Consider the following 23,573-nt stretch of genomic DNA (forward strand, 5'->3'; position numbering starts at 1 on the left):
TAGTTGAAAGCCAGAAGCATGAGGTCTCACCTAATTATTTTTATACGTAATTTATGTCTTTTCATCGTTAAATTTAAATCGGTGAGGACTCAGGAGTCTTCAAGAAGTCAATGTGATAAAGCAGAGTGGTTTCGTTGATGCGAAAGAAAGGTTAGAAAGTCAAAATTTGTTGGAATTATTATGAAATTTGAGTGGCACTGTCCCCATTGAATGTTGCTACGGTCGAGTAATTGAGTGTGTAAGTATCAGAGCTTATGTCAAGGGACGTTTAATTAAGGATATAAACAGAGTTTAGTAATAGGCACAAAAACACTTTTTTTTGTGTTTTTTCATTTCTTCATTTCTTTGTTTATGGAATAATAGTAGAGTCTTCTTTGTTGTTCTCCGTAACACGATTTTTATAATATGCTTAACATTTCTAAATAAATTTGAACGAGCTAGAAGAATATAGAAGACGATAGAACATGGACTCATTCAACACTGTCACTGCCTAAACAAAAGAAAAATTAGAAATTAGAACACTGTATAAACTGAACTCAATTATGCAAGTAATCTTATTTGTGTGCTCAAAAAGTGTCAACAATAGCTAGCCATTGTGAAGAAAACAGATCACACCATAACTCGGCTATACTTTCACTCCAATTTTCACAATCTTTCTTTTCTTTGATTTGGTCACTTCCTTTCCAACCATGCCAGTCCTAGAAACACTTGGTGGTGCTCTTTTTGGTGCTGTTCTTCAGGTGCTATTTCACAAGCTGGATTCTCATCAAGTTCTGGACTACTTTGGTGGGAGAAAGCTGAATGAGAAGCCGCTGAAAAATTTGAGGAGGAAGTTGGTGTCCATCAATGCGGTGGTTGATCATGCAGAACAAAAGCAGTTCAGAAATGCATATGTTAAAACATGGCTTGATGACGTCAGAGACGTGTTGCTTGACACAGAGGATCTGTTGGATGAAATACACTATGAATTCTCGAAAAGTGAGTCAGAACTTGAATACCAGAGCAGTGCTAGCAAGGTACGCAGTTTTGAATGCAAGATGAAAGAAGTCCTTGATGACCTTGAATTTCTTTTAAACCAAAAGGATGATCTAGGTCTGAAAAATGTATGTGGTGTCGTATCCGATTTGGGTAATAAAGTGTTAGAGGGAAAAAATGAATCCTCATCGTTAGTGGTTGAAGATATTATTTATGGAAGAGATGAGGACAAAGAAATTATCCTTAATTGGCTGACTTCAGATAATGGCAATCGTAACCATCTGTCAATACTTGCTATTGTGGGTATGGGTGGGATGGGTAAGACCACACTTGCCCAACATGTATACAATGACCCAAAGATGAAGGAAGTTGGATTTGATGAAAAAGCTTGGGTTTGTGTTTCTGATGAATTTGATGTTTTGAAAGTATCAAAAGCCATTATCAGGGCTTTCACAAAATCAAAAGATGATAGTGAAGACACAGAAATGGTGCATGGAAAATTGAAAGAAAAATTGACAGGAAGGAAGTTTCTTTTGGTTCTGGATGATGTTTGGAACGAAGACAGAAACCAATGGAAAACATTGCAAACTCCTCTACGATATGGAGCTAAAGGAAGTAAAATTCTTGTCACAACACGCAGTAACAAAGTGGCTTCTATCATGCAGTCAAGCTCCGTACACCAACTAAAGCAATTACAAAAACATTACAGTTGGCAAGTATTTGCTAAACATGCATTGCAAGATGATAACTCTAGGTTGAGTTGTGAGTTGGAAGAGATTGGTATGAAGATAGTTGAAAAATGCAAAGGAATGCCTCTAGCCCTTGAAACACTGGGATGTCTTTTACGCACAAAGTCATCTGTTTCAGAGTGGAAAGGTGTATTAACAAGCGAGATATGGGACTTATCCATAGAAGATAGTAAAATCATCCCTGCTTTGTTGTTGAGTTATTACCATCTTCCTTCTCATCTCAAGAGATGTTTCGCTTATTGTGCGTTATTTCCCAAAGACCATAAGTTTGACAAGGAGACCTTAATTCAATTGTGGATGGCCGAAAGTTTTCTACAAGGCTCTCAGCAAAGCAAGTGTGCAGAAGAAGTAGGTGAACAGTACTTCAATGATTTGTTATCAAGGTCATTCTTTCAACAATCAACTAAAGACGATGAAACATGTTTTGTCATGCACGACCTTCATAATGATTTGGCAAAATATGTTTGTGGTGAAATCTGCTTCAGGTTGGGAGTTGATAGAGCAGAAAGAGTACCAAAGACAACCCGTCACTTTTCAACTGTAATCGATCCTGTTCAAGATCGTAAGAGTTTATGTGATGCTAAAGGGCTACGAACTTTTATATCCTTTTCTGCGGATTGTGAGATATCAATACAAGAGTTGGTCTCAAACTTTAAGTTCTTACGGGTCTTGTCTTTACCTTGCTATAAAGTAAAAGAGGTGTCAGACATTATAGGCAATCTTATACATCTCCATTAGACCTTTCAAACACAGGCATAAAGAAACTTCCTGACTCAACCTGTTCACTCTGTAACTTGCAAGTATTGAAGCTGAACAATTGTTTCAATTTGCAGGAGTTGCCCTCGAGTTTGCATAAACTCACCAATTTGCGCCGCTTTGAACTTGTGGGAACTACTTTAAGAAAGGCTCCGATTCTTTTAGGAAAATTGAAGAATCTTCAAGTATGGATGGGTAGGTTTGATGTTGGCAAAAGCAGTCAATATAGTATTCAATTAGGAGAACTTGATCTTTGTGGACAGTTGTCTATTAGAAATCTTGAAAATATTGTGAATCCCTATGATGCATTGGCAGCAGATTTGACGAATAAAACACATCTTGTGGGGCTATATTTAGAATGGAGTTTGAGGCGGAACAATGAGGATTCAATAAAAGAAAGAGAAGCACTTGAGAATCTGCAACCTTCGAGACATTTGAAGCATTTGTTAATCGATGGCTATGGTGGCACACATTTTCCACGTTGGTTATCTGATAATTCTCTATCAAATGTGGAGTCCTTAACCTTGAATAACTGCAGATACTGTCAACGGTTGCCTTCCCTTGGACTGTTTGCCATCAAATCTAATAGAAATGCGTCTCTTCAACTGCTCCAAACTTGTTGCCTCACTAAAGGGTGTTTGGGGAACCAACCCTTCTCTAAAATCCTTGTATATTCGTAAAGTGGATGTGGAGTTTTTTCAGAGTGAAGGTTTTCTCCCACTCTCTCTTACTAATCTGGAGATATATGATTGCCCAAATCTTAAGAAACTCGACTTCGAGGCTCTCTCTCCGCTCTCTTCTCTTGAGAAATTGGATATTGTGAATTGCCCCAGCCTCCATTGCTTGCCAGAGGAGGGTTTGCCCAAATCCATTTTAGAACTCGGAATTAAAAGTTGTCCGTTGCTCAAACAGCGGTGCAAGAAAGAAGAAGGTGAAGACTGGGCAAAGATTGCTCATATTAAAACCATATGGGTTGATTTCGAGCAAGTAAACTTAGAAGACGAAGCACGAGTTGGAAAATACTAAGGCACCAATTCTCATATGCCTACATTTTCAACAGGTGCATGCTAATTCTCCACAACATCTTTGAGGCATTTCAAATACAATCTTATTCACTGCAAATATTTTAATCTCTAGTTCACCACTTTCTTAACGCATCGCCTTTTGTTGTCTTAAATGTTCTGTTTTACGTGCAAGAATTTCGTTATTGATTTTCACTCTTGAAATTGAATAACAATGCATGTATTTAGGGAACATAGAAAATGAAGGGGGAAAGTCTGAAAGTTCTGCCATTCACTTGTGTGTTGGGTAAACTTGTTTCCTCATCCACTATGTTTCTTCCTTTTTCTTAGTTCATACGATTTATTTTGGAGTCAATTGGATTCAATCTTCTCGATAAGATAATTCTAAACATTATGAATGAACATAGTATTTCTCATACCGCAGCTTCCTATGACGTGGGTTGGTTTTCTTCTCAACTAATCATGTTTAATGTTCTTATGATAGCATTCCACGCATCTGTTTACATACAACAATTTCATTCTACTATCATTATGCTTCATCTTGTAGTTGAATTCTGTCTAGATACGTTATCGTATTTGTTTTTCATGTTTGCTGATGACCAGGACACAACAAAAATATTGAGAGTCATCAAACTCAAATGCTCTTTCCGCAGAAAAGATTCAACCCTGAAAATCCTTGAAAGAAGGTGTTTTTCTAGTTTGTTTTAGACATTAGTTTGTGTGCGATAATTAGTTTGTTTTAGACAACCAATAATTTTCTAATTAATTTAAATGATGACATTTGCTAAATGTTAATGCATCTGTTTTATGTTTTTCAGGATTGAGTGTAAGTTAAATGTTTTAAAAATTGGTTTCTTCACCTTGAAGGATTCTGAAGACTGAAGCATAAATGTCTGAACATCTGTTTTAGTAATCATACCATATAATATAAAAGGAAAAAAGAAATCAGATTTTGGGGTCACTTCTGCTTCATTATTCTTCTTCTGTTTTTCTGTGAGTTGGCTCTCACCAAAATGAGTAGCTAACCTTCTCTCTTTTTTGGATTGGATGTAGCTCATTATACTTTTTGTGACTCTTGATAATTATTTATATATATATTTATATTATTCCGTGCTCCAAGCATCTACTTGTTGATTATATGTTGATAGGATCTTTTATTTTAAACTCAAATTGGAAATGTTTTCTACGTCACGATTTGAAATGAATTGTCTAATGATCCAATTTGCTAAGAATTCAACTAAGATCGTTAGCTTTAGCCTTAATTGTGTTTTTGATCCCTTCAGTATTGCAATTATGCAATTTTAGTCTAATAGTCGAAATTTATTTAGAATTATTACAAAGTTTGAGCGGCACTATCCCATTGTTGCTACCATGGAGTAATCGAGTGTGTAAATATCAGAGCTTATTTCAAGGGACAGGGTCGAGTGTAACTACACCTAGGGCTGGGCAAAAATAACTTAATTGTACTGTACTTAAGTTAATTGTACTATTTTAAACTAAAAATAACTGAACTATTATTAGTAAAATTAAACTATACTACTTTTAAGATAAAGTTTAAAATACTGTACTGGAAACAGTTAACTGTTTATACCAATACAGTTAACTGTAGGTTTCATTTCTCTTGGAATCTCATTCAATTCGTTGCCTTGAATCACATTGGGTCCACAAGCAGAGTGACACACATCGATTCGATCACCACCGAGACTCAACCACCACCACCGAGACAGATCTTGCCTCGCCGCTGTCGAAGGTCGCCGTTGAAGGTTGTGCTGCCGCCGTCGAAGGTTGTGTCGTCCTTCCTGAGGTATCTCTTGTTGCTGTTCATCTCTTTCTGGCTTTAGGTTTTCATTTCACTTCTCTTTTTACTCCAATTCGATTTTTCCCTTCAACCATTCTGTATAATTTTGACCCATCAATAAACAAATTCGATTTTTGTGTGTACACACAGAATTGTGAAGCATCAAAAGTTGTGAAAAATTGAGCTTGATTTGAAAGTTTAATGTTAGGGTGATGGTGATTAAAGGGATTGATTACAAGCAATTCCACTTTATGTATACGTGAATGGAAAAGGGATAAGAATGTCTTTTTGTTGTCTTATACACCTACCCAGAGACAAGAATGTTTGATTGCTAGTATGATGATGTTTAATGATGCAGGGATTTGAGTGGGACTTTGGTGTGTTTTCTGGTCTTGAAGGCGTTGAGAAACCAAACCCAAAAATTTATGAGATTGCACTTGAGAGGTCTGGAAACATTGCACCTGAACAAACTTTGCATATTTTACTATAATAGGTGAGGTAAGATAAAGTAGGGTAGGTGAGATATTTTATCCTGTTTTGTCACTGCAATTATAGGCTTGTTATTTATTTGGTGTTGTTGGTTTAGTTCCTTAATCATGGTTTTGCTTTTGTTCAAGTTTTGGTGTGATTCTTTGTGTCTGTTCTGCAGATGTTTTGTTCAGTTATGATTTGGTTGATTGTGCACGGTGTACTTTGTTTTGTTCAGTTATGAAAATCACAATACACTACACTACACTACTCTGTTGTTCTACCGCTAGCCTTGTGGGGTTGGGGTATGGGCCCTCTATTTTGTATTCATGTGCTGTTATAATTTCTGATTACTATTTAGTGATTGGATTTCATGTTTTAGGGAAATAATGATTGTTTTTTCTATTTATAGATTACTTTGAAGAAAACCTTGGGTTGTTGGTTAAGGGCTTGCATTCATAATGATAGTTTTCTGCTAATTGGACTATGAGAGCGGCCACAACCTTCCATTGTCTGGCCATCCATAAATTACAGGACAAATGCTCTTTGGCAGTAAAGTGACATGTCAAAAGAAATAACAGTTAAAATCAGAGGAACATGATCATAAGGGTCATCACATTTTTAAGTTTTGAAGAAGGGCAAACAGCAAGAATGATTTTGCCTGAAAAAAATAAATGAAGTGCAGAAATGGAAGAAAAAAACAAGAAACCTGGTTCAATGTGGTTTATCAGTATCCAAAGGGTTCGCTAGTTTGTTTTGGTATGATTAGGAGTTTATAGCCATTTTCCATTGGGTAGGACCATTTTTAGAGTACTATAGTTACCACTCTAGCTATGTATGTCCAAGTAAAAGGTAAAACCCTCTGATAAATAATCTGTTAAAGGATGAATTTGTGTTGAATTTTTCAGAAGATTATACGTTGAAATTTGTGTTTCTGGTTTTATTCATAGAAATAAATAGATGAGTCCATGTTAAAATCTGTGTACATTTTAGGAGAAATTGACACATTTTGGTATGACATGATCATGTGCAAATTATCCATTCCCAGTTCTGTGCTAGCTTTTTCTTCTTTTCACTTAAGTGCTGTTAAAGTAAGGTATGCATTATTTAATCAGAAGAGTTCCACTATTGGTTTCAAACACCACATATATAGATACTTGCCTTTTTAAGGCACATAAAAATGCACCAAAGACCATTCAGTTTTCATTTCACACGAGTTTGGCACCAAACACTTAAACAAGAACACCCCAAACTTCTGCCACTCCAACTGAATTTCCCAGAAAACAGCTTTTAAACTTTGTTTTAACAAATAATCAACCATGGCCAAAGAGCATTTGTCCTTTCCTATGTCTGACTTTGAGTGTAGTATGTTATCGGTGATGAATGTGTCTCTGAGTCAATTGCATATTATAGTGCATTGCCAGGCCTATGCATGCAGTGTGCCTCAATCTAATATGTTTTCAAGTTACTAATTGGAATTATAAGGAAGCTATGATACAACACTTTTGCAACATTAAGAATTTCACTATGGATTTGTTTGCTTGCTTCTTTTGTATATTCTTAGCTTCAAATGTGGTGAAGTCACTGTTTGCTTTGTTCATTATACCTTAAATTTTGATCTGCAGGTCTGTAGTCTTTTACATTTCATTCTTCCCTCATCATACCTCAATCTAATATTTTTTTTACTGATATAAATATGTAATCAGGTTGGAGAACAAAACAGTCAAGTTTATAAGCTGCAATCTTGGATCAGATGGATTTTACATTGCCAGAAACCGTCGAAACTCTCACACCAGCTACTTCTGGGATTGATCCTTTACCTCCTTGTATGGCTACATCATCAACTGAGCATAGTAAAGGTCGGTCAGATGTGTGGGGGCATTTTACCAAACAAGATCCTTATTCTGAGAAGAAGGCTAAGTGCAATTATTGTGGTGATTTGATTAAATATTTGGCTGGAACAAGTGGGATGAGGAATCATCTGATAAGATGCAAGGAAAATCCTAATAGAGAAGCATTCAAAAGGAAAAAATTGTCATCATCAACTACAGAAGGGGCTAGTGTTGGCCCTTCACCAACTATTCCTAAGTTTGACCAAAATGCATCTCGAATGAAGTTGGTGAAGATGTTTGTGAAGTCTGAGCTTCCTTTTCGATTTGTGGAAGATGAAGACTTCCGTGACTTTGTACGATCCTTGCAGCCACGGTTTGAGGTCCTATCCCGCACTACATTGAGGCATGAAATGTGGGAACTCTATGAAGAGGAAAAAGCAAAGTTAAAAATTTTTCTATCAAAGCAGTGTGGGAGGGTTTGCTTAACTACAGACACATGGACTTCAATCCAAAACCTAAACTACATGAGTTTAACAGCTCACTTTATTGATGAAGATTGGAAGCTTCATAAGAAAATTTTGAATTTTTCTCAAACAACAGGTCATTCAGGAGAGCTCATTACTAAACATGTTGAGGCTTGTTTGAATAACTGGGAGTTTAAGCGAGTCCTTAGTGTCACTGTGGATAATGCTACAGCAAATGATGTTGGGGTCCAATACCTCAAAAGAAGGATGTTATCATGGAATTGTCTTGTCTTAAAGGGAGAATATGTTCATATGCGTTGTTGCGCACATATATTAAGTTTGATTGTGAAGGACGGGTTAAAAGAGATAAAAGATTCAATTTCAAAAATTTGGAGTGCAGTTAAATATGTGAAATCTTCTCCAGCTCGATTTGCTAGATTCAAGGCATGTGTTGAACAAGAGGGAATTTCTTATAAAGGTCTTATTTGCCTTGATGTTGAAACTAGATGGAATTCAACTTATCTAATGTTAGAGGCAAGCTTGAAGTACAAAGATGCCTTCGTCTTGCTAGATATGCAAGATAAGAAATTTGGTGCTGAAATGGCCAAAAGTAGTGGTGTGCCACTAGAAGAGGATTGGGAATATGCGAGGTCTGTTCTACCATTCTTAAAGATGTTTTATGACTCTACCATGCGTATTTCTGGTTCTTCTTACGTCACTAGTCATATGTATATAAAGGAAGTGTTTGGAATTGGTAAAAAGATTCGACAATATTCTGAGAGTACTGATGTGAGCATAAGATTGATGGCAATGAGGATGAAGGGTAAGTATGACAAATATTGGGGAAATCCCAATGGAATTAATATCTTATTATTGATTGTTGTTGTGCTTGACCCTAGGAGTAAGTTGGATTTTGTTAATTACTTCATTGACTATATATTTGAATCTAGCATGGCCAGTGGATTGAAATCAAAATTATTGTCATCTTTGGAAACACTTTATGATCAATATCAAGGGGTTGAGGAGGGTTCTCAAAGTAGCCAACAAGAATCTCAACTAGATGATGAAGATGATGATCCTCATGGCATGAGCTTCTACCTAAGAGCTACAGGACGTAGATTTGATTATATATCAGAGCTTGATAAATATTTGAGAGAGGATCCTGAACCTTATACAAAGTCAGTTGAGCTTGATGTTTTACATTGGTGGAAGGTCAACTCAACTAGATTTCCTATCCTTGGAAACATGGCTCGAGAGGTGTTAGCCATTCCCATCTCTACCGTAGCATCAGAGTGTGCATTCAGTATAGGAGGAAGGGTGGTTAATCCTTATCGTAGTTGCCTAACGCCTAAAATAGTGGAAGTACTTGTTTGCACACAAGATTGGTTAAGAGGAACACCTTTCTCTATACTTTTTAACGAGGATCCTAAATAGCTTGATGAATTTGAGCAAGGTGAGTTTATATGAAAACTTTATATACTTTTTAGTTGATATTTTTAAATTTATTTTAAGTTTTCAAAAATGATGAAATATTTTTCTTTTGTAGATATAACTTCTCAAGACGAAGTGGGACCTTCAAGTGCAATTAATTTAGATGATTGAAGATGCATTAAGATGTATTAACATTTTGATGTTGTTTATCGGAGAACTTACTGGAAAACCTATGTCCTATGTATTAAGATGTATAAATATTTTGATTTTGGTGTATTGAAGTATGATGCATATTTCAAGTATTATTTCCTAAGAACTTTCAAATTATAATTCAATTCAATTTAATTCGGTTCAAAAATAGTGAAGTTTATTCAAAATCAGTGCAATTCGGTTCAAAAACAGTTCAAAAATAGTACAATTCAGTTCAAAAATAGTGAAGTTTATTCAAAATCAGTGCAATTCGGTTCAGAAACGGTTCAAAAATAGTACAATTCGGTTCAAAAATAGTGAAGTTTATTCAAAATCAGTGCAATTCGGTTCAAAAACGATTCAAAAATAGTACAATTCAGTTCAAAATTTCAGCAATTCGGTTCAGAAATTTGTTCAAAATCAATTCAATTCGGTTCAAAAATAGTGAAGTTTATTCAAAATCAGTGCAATTCGGTTCAAAAACGATTCAAAAATAGTACAATTCAGTTCAAAAATAGTGAAGTTTATTCAAAATCAGTGCAATTCGGTTCAGAAGCGGTTCAAAAATAGTACAATTCGGTTCAAAAATAGTGAAGTTTATTCAAAATCAGTGCAATTCGGTTCAAAAACGGTTCAAAAATAGTGTAGTTCAGTTAAAAAATAGTGCAATTCAGTTAAAAAATAGTGCAGTTCAGTTCTGACGTAGTGCAGTTCATAAAACAGTTCAGTTTATAACAGTTCAGTTCATATTATAGTGCAGTGCAGTTCAGTGCAGTTCAGTGCAGTTTATTTTTAAGAAAAACAGTTCAGTTCAGTTCGTCCGAACTGTTTTTCAGTTCAGTGCAGTTCATGCGAACTATTTTTTAGTTCAGTGCAGTTTTTGGCAGTTCAGTGCAGTTTGGTTTATTTTGCCCAACCCTAACTACACCACAAGGCGAGTGGTGAAACTTGATCATTCTTATGGGAGTCATTATGATCATGGATTGTGAATTCTCAATTACTCCCATTTTCTTGTGTTTGAAGACATCAAGAATCTCAATAGTTACAAAAATCTGTGATTCCAATGCCCTCTTCTGATGACAAGCCTGATGAGTCCAAGACTCTCTTGTCTTGGTTGAGAGTGAGATTTTCTTATGTTGATTCTTCTCATGTTGTCCTGTCTTGGTTTGGTTGAGACTAAGATAGTGTTAAATTTGATTCTTGTTATGTTCTCATGTTCTGGAAGTTGGGGTTAGTTGTATTTGGTTGGTGAGACAAACTGATAGCAAAATAAAGAAATTATGGAATCTCTCTGCATATTTTTGTTATGCTTTATTAGTTTTGTTTTAATCCATTAGATTAACCTATTCTTTGAGGATCTGTGTTTTGTTTATTCAAAAGGGTTCTTTAATTGTATTAATTTGAGAGAAAAAAATGATTGTTTTTTGTAATTGCTTGAGGAAAAAAGTGTTTTTTTCTTTCAATGTTTCTTCTTCTGCTTCTTCTGAATATATTTTCAAGTTACATGGTTGTTCACTGCGTTTTGACTTGTTTTTTCTGAAAATTTAGTGTCATATTTCCTACTCTAGTGTCTAAAGGTGATATGCTTTTGGTAATAATATAAATGTTTTTGTTATTATTCACTTAAAATAGTTATAAACAATAAGTGAGAAAAAGGGTTCTCATATTTGAGTTATGCTTTTATATTAATATTCCTAACCCCTTTTTGGAGAAAAAAAGGTTGAATGGTTTGGTCTCGTTTGTTCTCAGGGTTTTAGTTGATGTGTTCAGCAGGCATGATAAACTCAAAATATATGTGCATGTGAGGATTCTTTGTTTGTGCATGGTTAGTTGTTTCCAAATGTTTTTTAGAGTTAATATATTATCAAGTTTAATCCTCACTTTTGACTGTTGATTCATTTTAAGTTTGTTTGATTTATATAAAAATAATCAAGTAATATCTTATACAGACACCTATAGTCGAGGGTAATAAAAAGAAAACTCTGAAAAACAGAGCAGATTACTTTGAGAAAAATTGCATTTAATCTTAACATACATTAACTAAAAAATATAATTAATCAACTACCATCTAAAAGAAGATTTAACTTTCATGATTAGAACAAAACAATGTCAAAATGATAAATTATGAAAAAATATTAAATTCTTATTTTTTATATAAAAACTTAAATTCTATCATTTTGAATAATCGATTTATTCTTATAAATTTAAATTTAAATTGTTGTAAAACATTTTAAATTCTTTAAATCGTTTCTAAAAGTTTCTCATTCAAACACCATCTTACACTTTATGAATAAATTCAATTGTATAAATATATCAAAATTAAAAAATCGTATTACTGTTTTAAATTTATCCTCCTCAAACAAATTCTGTCCTTATTTTAATATAACTTTATCTATAACAATAAGTAATTTTGATTTTAGTATATATAAGATATTATTCGATTTATTATGTTTAAAACATGCTTAATCTTTCAAAATAATTTTGAGGTAGCTAGAGAAATATAGAAGACGATAAAGTCATGGAGGGATTCAACACTGTGACTGTCTAAATAAAAGCATAATTAGAAGTTAGCAGGCAGGTAAATAAAAATTTAGAAAAATGAAGGAAGAAAAAATTGTAAGCTGAGAAAAATAAAAATGTAAAATAAGGATTGAAATTTCGGAAACGAAGGAAAGAAAACAATCTGGCTTGGATTGTTTCTATAGTATTGTTTGAGTTGTTTAAGTAGTTTGAGAAGAGTTTTGTGTGTTTTCGTTGAGTTCTCTGATTTAGTTTTATTGTATGTAAGTGAGTTATGATATGTATTCAAATATATGTAAGAGTTAAGATATTACGTTCTTGGATTTAATATAACAAGTTCAGATATTTTGAGAACATTATCTAAACTGAACTCTTTTATGCACGTGACGTATTTTTGTGGTTAAGAAGAGTCAACGACAGCTACCGAAGTAAAGTCACTGTAAAGCGAAAACAGATTTCACGACCCTTTCTTCTCTTTGATTTGGCAACTTCCTTTCCAACCATGCCTGTCCTTGAAACACTTGGTGGTGCTCTTTTCGGTGCTGTTCTTCAGGTGCTGTTTGACAAGCTGGACTCTCATCAAGTTCTGGGCTTCTTTCGTGGGAGAGATCTTGACGAGAGGTTGCTGAAAAAGTTGAAGAGGAAGCTGATGGACATCGATGCTGTGATTGATGATGCAGAACTAAAGCAATTCAGTAATTCATTGGTCAAAGAATGGCTTGATGAGGTTAGAGACACGTTGTATGATGCAGAGGATCTGTTGGAGCAAATAGATTATGAATTCTCCAAAACTGAGTTGAATGCTGACTTCCAGACCAGTGCTAGCAAGGTAAGCAGTTTTGAATCTAAGATAAAAGAAGTCCTAGATGATCTGGAATCTCTTTTGAGCCAAAGGATTGCTAAAGATTTCAAAATTTGTAGTGGCGATAGATCTGGGTTGGGTAATAAGGTGTTTGAGAAAAAGGTTGAATCAACGGCATTGGTGGTTGAAGAGGTTATTTATGGCAGAGACGAGGACAAAGAAATGATCTTTAATTGGCTTATATCTGACACTAATGACAATAAGCTGTCAATACTTTCTATTGTGGGTATGGGAGGGATAGGTAAGACCACACTTGCTCAACATGTATATGATGATCCAAAGACGAAGGAAGCTAAATTTGATGAAAAAGCTTGGGTTTGTGTTTCCGATGAATTTGATGTTTTGAAAGTATCAAAAGCTATTATTGGAGCTTTCACTGAATCAAAAGATGATAGTGAAAACCTACAAATGGTTCATGGAAAATTGAAAAACAAATTGTCGGGAAGGAAGTTTCTCCTCGTCCTGGATGATGTGTGGAACGAAGACCGAGATCAATGGAAATCATTGCAAACTCCTCTTAAATATGGGGCTAAGGGAAGTAAAATTCTTGTCACAACACGCAGTAACAAAGTTGCTTCTGCTCTGGGGTCAAACAATACGCACGAACTAAAGCAATTACGAGAAGATCACAGTTGGCAAGTTTTTGCTAAACATGCATTCCAAGATGAAAATTGTGAGTTGAATTCTGAGTTGAAGGAGATTGGCATGCAGATAGTTAAAAAGTGCAAAGGATTGCCTCTAGCCCTTGAAACGCTAGGATGTCTATTACGCACAAAGTCATCTGTTTCGGATTGGGAAGGTGTATTGAGAAGCAACATATGGGACTTGCCGATAGAAAATAGTAAAATCATGCCCGCTTTGTTGTTGAGTTACTACCATCTCCCTTCTCATCTCAAGAGATGTTTCGCTTATTGTGCCTTATACCCCCAAGACCATCAGTTTGACAAGGAGAGCTTAATTTTCTCATGGATGGCTCAAAATTTTCTACATTGCTCTCAACAAAGTAAGTCTCTAGAAGAAGTGGGTGAACACTACTTCAATGATCTATTATCAAGGTCATTCTTTCAACAAATAATTGGGTACGACGACAAGACATATTTTATCATGCATGACCTTCTCAATGATTTGGCCAAATATGTTTCTGGTGAAGTGTGTTTCAGGTTAGGAGTTGATAAAGCAAAACAAATACCAAAGACAACCCATCACTTTTCAACTATGGGGGATCCAAATGAATATCAAGAATTTAGGAGTTTATGCGATGCTAAAGGGCTACGGACATTTATGTTCATATATGGGCATTGGGACATGTCAATACAACATTTGATCTCCAACTTTAAGTTCTTGCGAGTCTTATCTTTGACTTACTGTGATGACATAAAAGAGGTGCCTGAGAGTGTAGGCAATCTTATACATCTCCGTTCATTAGACCTTTCAGGTACCTTCATAGAGAGACTTCCCGACTCAACGTGTTCACTCTATAACTTGCAAGTGTTGAAGCTGAACGAGTGTTTCAATTTGAAGGAGCTGCCCTCGTCTTTGCATGAACTCACCAATTTGCGCTACCTTGGACTTATGAAAATTGATTTAGGAAAGGTTCCGGAGAATGTAGGGAAGTTGAAGAATCTTCAAATATGGATGGGTGGGTTTGAGATTGGCAAAAGTAGTGAGTCCAGTATTCAACAACTAGGAGAACTTCGTCTTCATGGAGAGCTGTCAATTAAAAATCTTGAAGATATCGTGAATCCCAGTGAAGCATTGGCAGCGGATTTAAGGAATAAAACGCATATTGTGGAGCTATGTTTAGAATGGGATTTGATGCGGAACATTGAGGATTCAATGAAAGAAAGAGAAGTACTTGAGAATCTGCAACCTTCCAGACATCTGGAGGTGTTAACAATCGATGGCTATGGTGGTACAGAGTTTCCCCGTTGGTTATCTGATAACTCTCTATCGAATATTCTGTCCTTAACCTTAGAGAACTGTGAACATTGCATATTGTTGCCTCCCCTTGGACTTTTGACATTTCTAAAGGACTTGACAATTGACGGCCTTGATTTGATAGGGATGATAGATGCTCATTTTTACGGGAATAGTGGTTCTGCATTTGCATGCTTGGAAATGTTGAGCTTTACTAATATGAAGGAATGGGAAGAATGGGAATGCATGAATGGTGCTTTTCCGAGTCTTCAATATCTTTCTGTGAAGAATTGTCCCAAACTGAAAGGACACTTGCCAGAAAACCTTTCTCATCTAAGGAAACTAACTATTGAGCACTGCGACCAACTTGTGGATTGGATTCCCAGGGCCGTAGAAATCGAAGATGTGAAGATGGAACCATCATCAGTTGATATGATTGGGTCAGGCTTATCTGATACACCTCTTGAATACTTGAGTATTACTTCTTGTCCGAGCATGAATATTCCCATAAACCATTGCTACCATTCCCTTGTAGTATTATATATCAGTAATGGTTGTGACTCTCTCACGACCTTCCCTCTAGATTTGTTCCCAAAACTCCACAAACTGGAATTATATAAGTGCCGTAACCTACAGACGATATCACAGGGGCACCCTCATCGTCATTTGGAGAGTCTAAGAATTCAAAACTGCTCTGAATTTGAATCATTTACCAATGAAGGATTATTTGCACCACAACTAGAGATAATTTGGATTGGGGGATCGGAGAAATTGAAATCAATGCCTAAACACATGCCTGACCGTCTTCCATTACTTAAAACACTGCACATATTCAACTGTCGAGAAGTGGAATTGTCTGAGGGATGTTTGCCATCCAAGGTAGAGGTAATGTATCTAGTGAATTGCTTCAAAGTTGTTGCCTCACTAAAGGGGGCTTGGGGAAACAACCCTTCCCTAAAATACTTGTATATTGGCCAAATGGACATGGAGTGTTTTCCCAGTGAAGGTTTGCTCCCACTCTCTCTTCAGAATCTGGAGATTAATGGTTGTCCAAATCTTAAGAAACTGGACTACAGGGGTCTCTGTCACCTCTCTTCTCTTAAGAAGTTGGCTCTTCATAAATGTCCTATATTCCAATGCTTCCCAGAGAAGGGACTTCCCAAATCCATTTTAGAACTCAAAATTGAAGACTGCCCATTGCTCAATCAGCGCTGCAAGAAAGAAGGTGAAGACTGGGAAAAGATTGCTCACATTAAATACATACTAGTTGATATTGAGACCAATAAATATAAAAACATCCTTCATGATATTGATAGTGCACTGAGATATTACAAAGAACACATTGGAAATTACCAAGTCACCAATTCTCGTATGTCTACATTTTCCTCAGGTGCCAACTCTCCATAGTATCTTTGATGCATTTCAAACACAATCTTATTTAGTGCAAATATTTTAGTATCGAGTTGACCACTTTCTTCACGCCTCAACTTTTGGTCTTTCTATGCTTATTATGGATATTCTCTTTTGAAGTGGGTGAAGGGGGAAGAGTATGAAATTTCTGACGCCAAGTGGCCATTGTTTCATCCATTCAGTTGTTGGGCTAAACCTGTTTACTCACCTGCTCTCTTTCCTCCTTCATTGTTCATACTTGTATATTTTTTTTTTAGTGATTTATTTTCAAACTCATTTGGATTGGATTTTCTCGAGAAAGAATTCTATGCATTATGAACTTGGTATTTCTCATTGCATGGCTCCCTATAAGGGTTGTGTCTATTCTCAACTTTTCATGTTTATGTTCTTTTGATTCCATTCCACCTATCTGTCTTTCTTTTAACATAGCAATGATACTTTGACAGCCCTTCAAATATTTAACAACTGTTTATATCAATTTTTTTATTTAGCAACTTAATTTAGATCTTAATTTAATATCTTACTATTAATCACAGTTGTCAGACGGATGTATATGTAAAATGGTTTCAAAACATTTTTTTTTTCCTTCTTTTAATGTTACATGCATGATGCATCCTTAAATGTTTCATGAATTCCAAAACAATGACAGAAGTGCTATAAGAAACTGTTATAATCGAATTATTGACAAGTTTGTGGCTTGCATTCTTCACATTTTATCGACATACATAATGCAAAACCATCGGATTTTGCTATTGAGAAATTACTTCTTGGTTTGTAGAAAATAATATTTTAAAATTACTTAAAATTCCTTGAACTTTGTTTTTGCATATACATCTAATTCTCACAAAAAGTTGCATAATGTTGGCCCCTTCTACTTACATGGATTATAGTCATTGTCATAGTCATTGAGAGACTGTGGTTTTATATGGTTATATGACATTAGTCTTACACATATAAGACCTTAGACACCACTTTTACACCAAAACTTTAAGGTAATGTTGTTATGGGCCTTTATTCTTATATAGTGTTTAACTTTGTCTATCCTATCCAATGTGGGACTTTTTGACTCACACTTGGACTATTCCCAACATTTCTCATCGGCATAGTGCAAATGTATGGCTTACTCGACACAGCCTATTGTGTATTTTGACATGAAAATAAGAACACATGAAATCATTTATAAATCTTATTGGTTGCATTTCAGGAAAAATATTAAGACCATTTCGGAAAAAAATTCACAACATTCTCGTAATTTTAAATTTAAATTGTTATAAAACATTTTAAATTCTTTTAAAAAAGATTACTTTCTAAAAAATTGTCATTGGAACACATTACACTTTATGAATAAATTCAATTATATAAATATTTTAAAATAAAAAAATAGTATTAATTTTTTAAATTTCCTCAAACAAATTCCGACGTTATTTTAGTATAACTCTATCTATAAAAATAAGGAATTTTGATTTATTATTTTTATAAAACTCAACCTTTCTAGATAAATTTGAGCTAGCTCAAGAAATATAAAAGAGGATAGAATCATGACTGATTCAACTCTGTCACTGGCTAAATAAAAGAATAATTATAAATTAACATAAGGTAATGAAAAAAATTAAAAATACGAAGGTAGAAGAAATTGTAAGCTGAGAAAAACAGAAATGTAAGATTGAAACATCGGAAAGTTTTGGGTTGTTTTTTCAGTAATGTTTGAAATGTTTAATTATTTTCGGTTGTCTAAATTTAGTTTTATGAAATAATGTAAGTTAGTTAGTTATGAAATAATGTAAGTTTTGGGTTGTTTTTATTTAGAAATCAAATTGCAATTATGCAATTTTAGTCTAATAGTTAAAATTTTTTGCTCTTTATGACAATTTTTTGGTATAAAAATAACATGATACATGTCAAGTGATTGGTGAAGGACACAAATCTATATGTATATGTTTTAGACATTGGTATATGCGTGCAAAGATGTGAATGAATATGTCATTTAATTGATATATGACAACTTCTAGGATTAAATTTCGCAGCAAGACTTTTTATTAATTTAATCTCTTATCCTATTATTTTGATTATCCTTAAAGTAAGGTAATAAAGTTCTGAGCAACTAAGAAAGCATATAATGTATATTTCAAATAAATATATAGTCTGAAGAAATTAGTTGGCCATTAAATCTTGAAGTAAAGCCATCTGTTGGTTCGTCTTTACCTCATCTACGATATAAATAAGAAATTAAATAAAGCTCTGGAATTAATTAATTAATTAATTAATTAAATAGAATATAAGATTAACTTCCATGATATACAATATAGAAGAGAAAAATACTAGCACTTTAAATTATATCCTATTTAAATATTAATGTAACTTTAACTCTAATAACAGCATATAATTAGGAACGTTAATTTTTTTATAGCTAAGCACTTTATTTATTTGATACATTTATTATCATTAACATAATTTTCTAAACAAAGTTGACATAGAAATATAAAAGTAGACAGAGTAATGAACTGATTTAACCCGCTCTACATAGAAAAATATTAGGAATGGTCAGACCAAGTAAATAAATAAAAACAGAAATTTAAAATTGATAAAATTATAAAATGTCGTGGTTTTCTACTATACAGATTCAAAATTGAAAGGGGAAGTGGACCTATTTAATAATCATGATGTAACAGGTAACTACCGAAATAGACTACTTAGAAATTTCGTTGCAGTAAAAAAAAAAAACTAAGTAAAGCAAAGTTGATATGCTCCAACAAAATATTCACTCATTGTCTTTTGTTAGTCCCTCATTCGCTGCACTTACGATTTTCACAATCCTTTCATCACTTTGATTTGGCCACTTCCTTTCCAACCATGCCAGTCCTAGAAACACTTGGTGGTGCTCTTTTTGGTGTTGTTCTTCAGCTGCTATTTGACAAGCTGGATTCACATCAAGTTCTGGGCTACTTCCGCCAGAGGGATCTCGATGAAAAGTCGCTGAAGAAGTTGAAGAGGAAGTTGATGGACGTTAATGCTGTGATTGATGATGCAGAACAAAAGCAATTCAGTAATTCATTGGTCAAAGAATGGCTTGATGAGGTTAGAGATGCCTTGTATGATGCAGAGGATCTTATGGAGCAAATAGATTATGAATTCTCCAAAACTGAGGTGAAGGTTGACTCCCAGACCACTCCTAGCAAGGTACGCAGTTTTGAATCCAAGATGAAAGACGTCCTAGACGATCTAGAATCTATTTTGAACCAAAAGATTCTTCAAGATTTTAAAATTTCTAGTGGTGTTAGATCTGGGTTGGGTAATGAAGTGTCGGAGAAAAAAGTTGAATCAACATCGCTGGTGGCTGAAGAGGTTATTATTGGTAGAGACGAGGACAAAGAAATGATCTTTAGTTGGATGATGACATCTGAGAGCAATGATAATAAGCTGTCAATATGTTCTATTGTGGGTATGGGTGGGATGGGTAAAACCACACTTGCACAACATGTATTCAATGACCCAAAGATTGAGGAAGTTGGATTTAATGAAAAGGCTTGGGTTTGCGTTTCTGATGAATTTGATGTTTTGAAAATATCAAAAGCAATTTTTGAGGCTTTCACTAAATTAAAAGATGATAGTGAAAACTTAGAAACGGTTCATGGAAAACTGAAAGAAAAGTTAACAGGAAGGAAGTTTTTCCTCGTTCTGGATGATGTCTGGAACGAAGACCAACACCTGTGGAAATCATTACAAACTCCTCTTAAATATGGGGCTATGGGAAGTAAAATTCTTGTCACGACTCGCAATAGCAATGTTGCTTCTATCATGGAGTCAAGCAAAATACACCAACTAGAGCAATTACGAGAAGATCACAGCTGGCAAGTTTTTGCTAAACATTCAGTGAAAGATAATACTTCTACGTTGAATTCTGAGTTGAAGGAGATTGGCATGAAGATTGTTGAAAAGTGCAAAGGATTGCCTCTAGCCCTTCAAACGGTTGGATTTCTTTTACACTCAAAGTCATCTGTTTCAGATTGGAAGGTGTATTGAGAAGCAACATATGGGACTTACCCATAAAAGATAGTAAAATCATCCCTGCTTTGCTGTTGAGCTATTTTCATCTCCCTTCTCATCTCAAGAGATGTTTCGCTTATTGTGCGTTATTCCCCAAAGGCCATGAATTTGACAAGGAGAGCTTAATTTTGTTATGGATGGCTCAAAATTTTCTACATTGCTCTCAGCAAAGTAAGTCTCAAGAAGAAGTATGTGAACAGTACTTCAACGATCTGTTATCAAGGTCGTTCTTTCAAAAGTCAATTATTTTCAACGAAAGATATTTTATCATGCACGACCTTCTCAATGATTTGGCCAAATATGTTTCTGGTGAAGTATGTTTCAGGTTGGGAGTTGATAAAGAAGAACGAATACCAAAGACAACCCGTCACTTTTCAACTAAGGAGAATCCTGTTATATATCATGAGTTTAAGAGTTTATGCGAGGCTAAAGGACTACGAACATTTCTGTCCATAAACGGGGGTATTGGGATGTCAATGCAAGAGTTAATCTCCAACTTTAAGTTCTGAAGAAACTTATCTGTGTCTTACACAAATGATACAGAAGAGGTGCATGATAGTATAGAGGTGCCTGAGAGTATAGGAAATCTTATACATCTTCATTTATTAGACCTTTCGAATTCAAACATAGAAGAGATGCCTGACACTATAGGCGATCTGATACATCTCTGTTTATTAAATCTTTCTGCTACAAAATTAAAAGAGATGCCAGACACTATAAGCAATCTGATACATCTTCGTTCATTAGACCTTTCTGGTACTTACATAGACATACTTCCCGTCTCAACGTGTTTACTTTGTAACTTGCAAGTGTTGAAGCTGAATCATTGTTACCTTTTGGAGGAGTTGCCCTCGAATTTGCATGAGCTCACCGATTTGCGCCGCCTTGAACTTATGGGAACTTATTTAAGAAAGGTTCCACCACTTCTAGGAAAGTTGAAGAATCTTCAAGTATGGATGAATAGTTTTGAGTTTGGTATTCAACAACTGAGAGAACTTGATCTTCATGGAGAGCTGTCAATCACAAATCTTGAAAATATCGTGAATCCCTGTGATGCATTGGCAGCGAATTTCAAGAATAAAACACATCTTCATAGGCTACATTTAGAATGGAGAAGGAACAATGACGATTCAATAAAAGAAAGAGAAGTACTTGAGAATTTGCAACCTTCCATACATTTGAAGGACTTGTCAATCCAAGGCTACAATGGCACACAATTCCCACGTTGGTTATCTGATAATTGTCTCTTGAATATGGTGTCCCTAACCTTGAAGCGTTGCAAATATTGTCTATGCTTGCCTTCCCTTGGACTTTTGAAATTTCTGAAGCACTTGACAATCGAAGGCCTTAATTGGATGAGGAGTATAGATGCTGATTTTTACGGGAAGAGCCATCATGCTTTTGCATCCTTGGAAACATTGAGTTTTACTGATATGAAGGAATGGGAAGAATGGCAATGCATGACGGGTGCTTTTCCAAGTCTTCAACGTCTTTCTGTGGAACATTGTCCCAAACTAAAAGGGCACTTGCCAGAGCAACTTTCTCATTTAAAGGAACTAACTATTAAGTGTTGCAAACAACTTGTGGCTTCGATTCCCAGGGCGGTAGAAATTGAAGATGTGAAGATGGAGCCATCTTCAGTTGATATGATTGAGTCCCTCGTATCTGATACACCTCTTGAGAACTTGATCATTGCTTTTTGTCCTGGCATGACTATTCCCATAAACCATTGGTACCATTCCCTTGCACAATTGGTGATCACACATGGTTGTGACTCTCTCACGACCTTGCCTCCAGATTTGTTCCCAAAACTCCGCATGCTTACATTACACGAGTGTCGTAACCTACAAATGATATCACAGGGGCACCTGCATCGTCATTTGGAGAGTCTGACCATTCAGAACTGCTCTGAATTTGAATCATTTCCCACAGAAGGACTATTAGCACCTCAGCTACAGAGATTTTGGATTGAAGGATCGGAGAAACTGAAATCAATGCCTAAACACATGAATTCCCTCCTTCCATCTCTTAATAATCTGTCGATATTCAACTGTCCAGAAGTTGAGTTTCCTGAGGGATGTTTGCCATCAAATCTAATGGAAATGCGTCTTCAGAATTGCTCCAAACTTGTTGCTGCACTAAAGGGGGTTTGGGGAACCAATCCTTCCCTAGAAATCCTTTCTATTGGAAAAGTTGATGTGGAGTTTTTTCCGGGTGAAGGTTTGCTCCCACTCTCTCTTACTCACCTAATCATAGACAATTGTCAAAATCTTGAAAAACTACACTACAAGGGTCTCTGTCACCTCTCTTCTCTTGAAAAATTGGATCTTTTTGATTGTCCTTTACTCCAATGCTTGCCAGAGAAGGGTTTGCCCAAATCTATTTCAGATCTCGAAATTAGAAATTGTCCTGTGCTCAAACAGCGCTGCAAGAAACTAGAAGGTGAAGACTGGGAAAAAATTGCTCACATTAAAACCATATGGGTTGATCACGAAGATGTAAACATCAATGACGAAGCTATGATGTATATAGAATAGTAGTAATTTCTGAAAGAAAGATACGCGCAACTTTCTTCACACATCAACTTTTCGTGTCTTAAATGTTATGTTGTACGTGCAAATATTTCTATTATTGATTGATACTTACTTTTGAAAGTGAATGGCAATGCTTGTATTTGGGGAAACCTAGAAAATGGTGAAGGGGGAAAAGTCTGAAAGTTTTGCTAAATTCAAAAATTTCTTCATGCTTTTAGATGTCTATGTCCTTTCCAATTTTAACTACATGTATTTTGTGATAACTGGAGTTTTATTTTAACAGTATGAGAAATTTTCCCTTAAAAGATAATTGTTGTTTGATTCATATTGCATGGCCTTAATACAGTAAAAATTGATTTGATTACTCGAAAACAAATGCATTTCATTAATTTGCATGATTCCATCGACCCAAAAGCACCATATTTCTTCCATACACCATTTTTTAAGCAAATGTCCGCGCATACATTGTTAATGCAAAGCACAACATAATTAAAATTAACTTCCAATATTATAGATAGGCATATCAGAACATCTTACAAAAGTGTCTTGTACAAGCCTTGCAAAAGTTATTTTATAGGATCTAAGACAAATTTTAGAACTTT

At 35.1% G+C, this 23,573-nt stretch overlaps 3 pseudogenes; all 3 read left to right on the forward strand.

The window, feature by feature from the left end:
* The first annotated feature begins 620 nt into the window (after window positions 1–620).
* On the forward strand, window positions 621–2,993 carry LOC146880859 (putative disease resistance RPP13-like protein 1 pseudogene; annotated as a pseudogene).
* A 9,646-nt stretch (window positions 2,994–12,639) lies between these two features.
* LOC114169415 (putative disease resistance RPP13-like protein 1) lies at window positions 12,640–16,314 on the forward strand (annotated as a pseudogene).
* A 2,815-nt stretch (window positions 16,315–19,129) lies between these two features.
* Window positions 19,130–22,838, forward strand: LOC114168783 (putative disease resistance RPP13-like protein 1; annotated as a pseudogene).
* The last annotated feature ends 735 nt before the right edge of the window (window positions 22,839–23,573 follow it).

The sequence above is a fragment of the Vigna unguiculata genome, chromosome 11 (assembly GCF_037176805.1).
Source record: "Vigna unguiculata cultivar grain cowpea cultivar isolate G323 ecotype 2 chromosome 11, ASM3717680v1, whole genome shotgun sequence".
In the NCBI taxonomy this organism is placed as follows: Eukaryota; Viridiplantae; Streptophyta; class Magnoliopsida; order Fabales; family Fabaceae; genus Vigna; species Vigna unguiculata.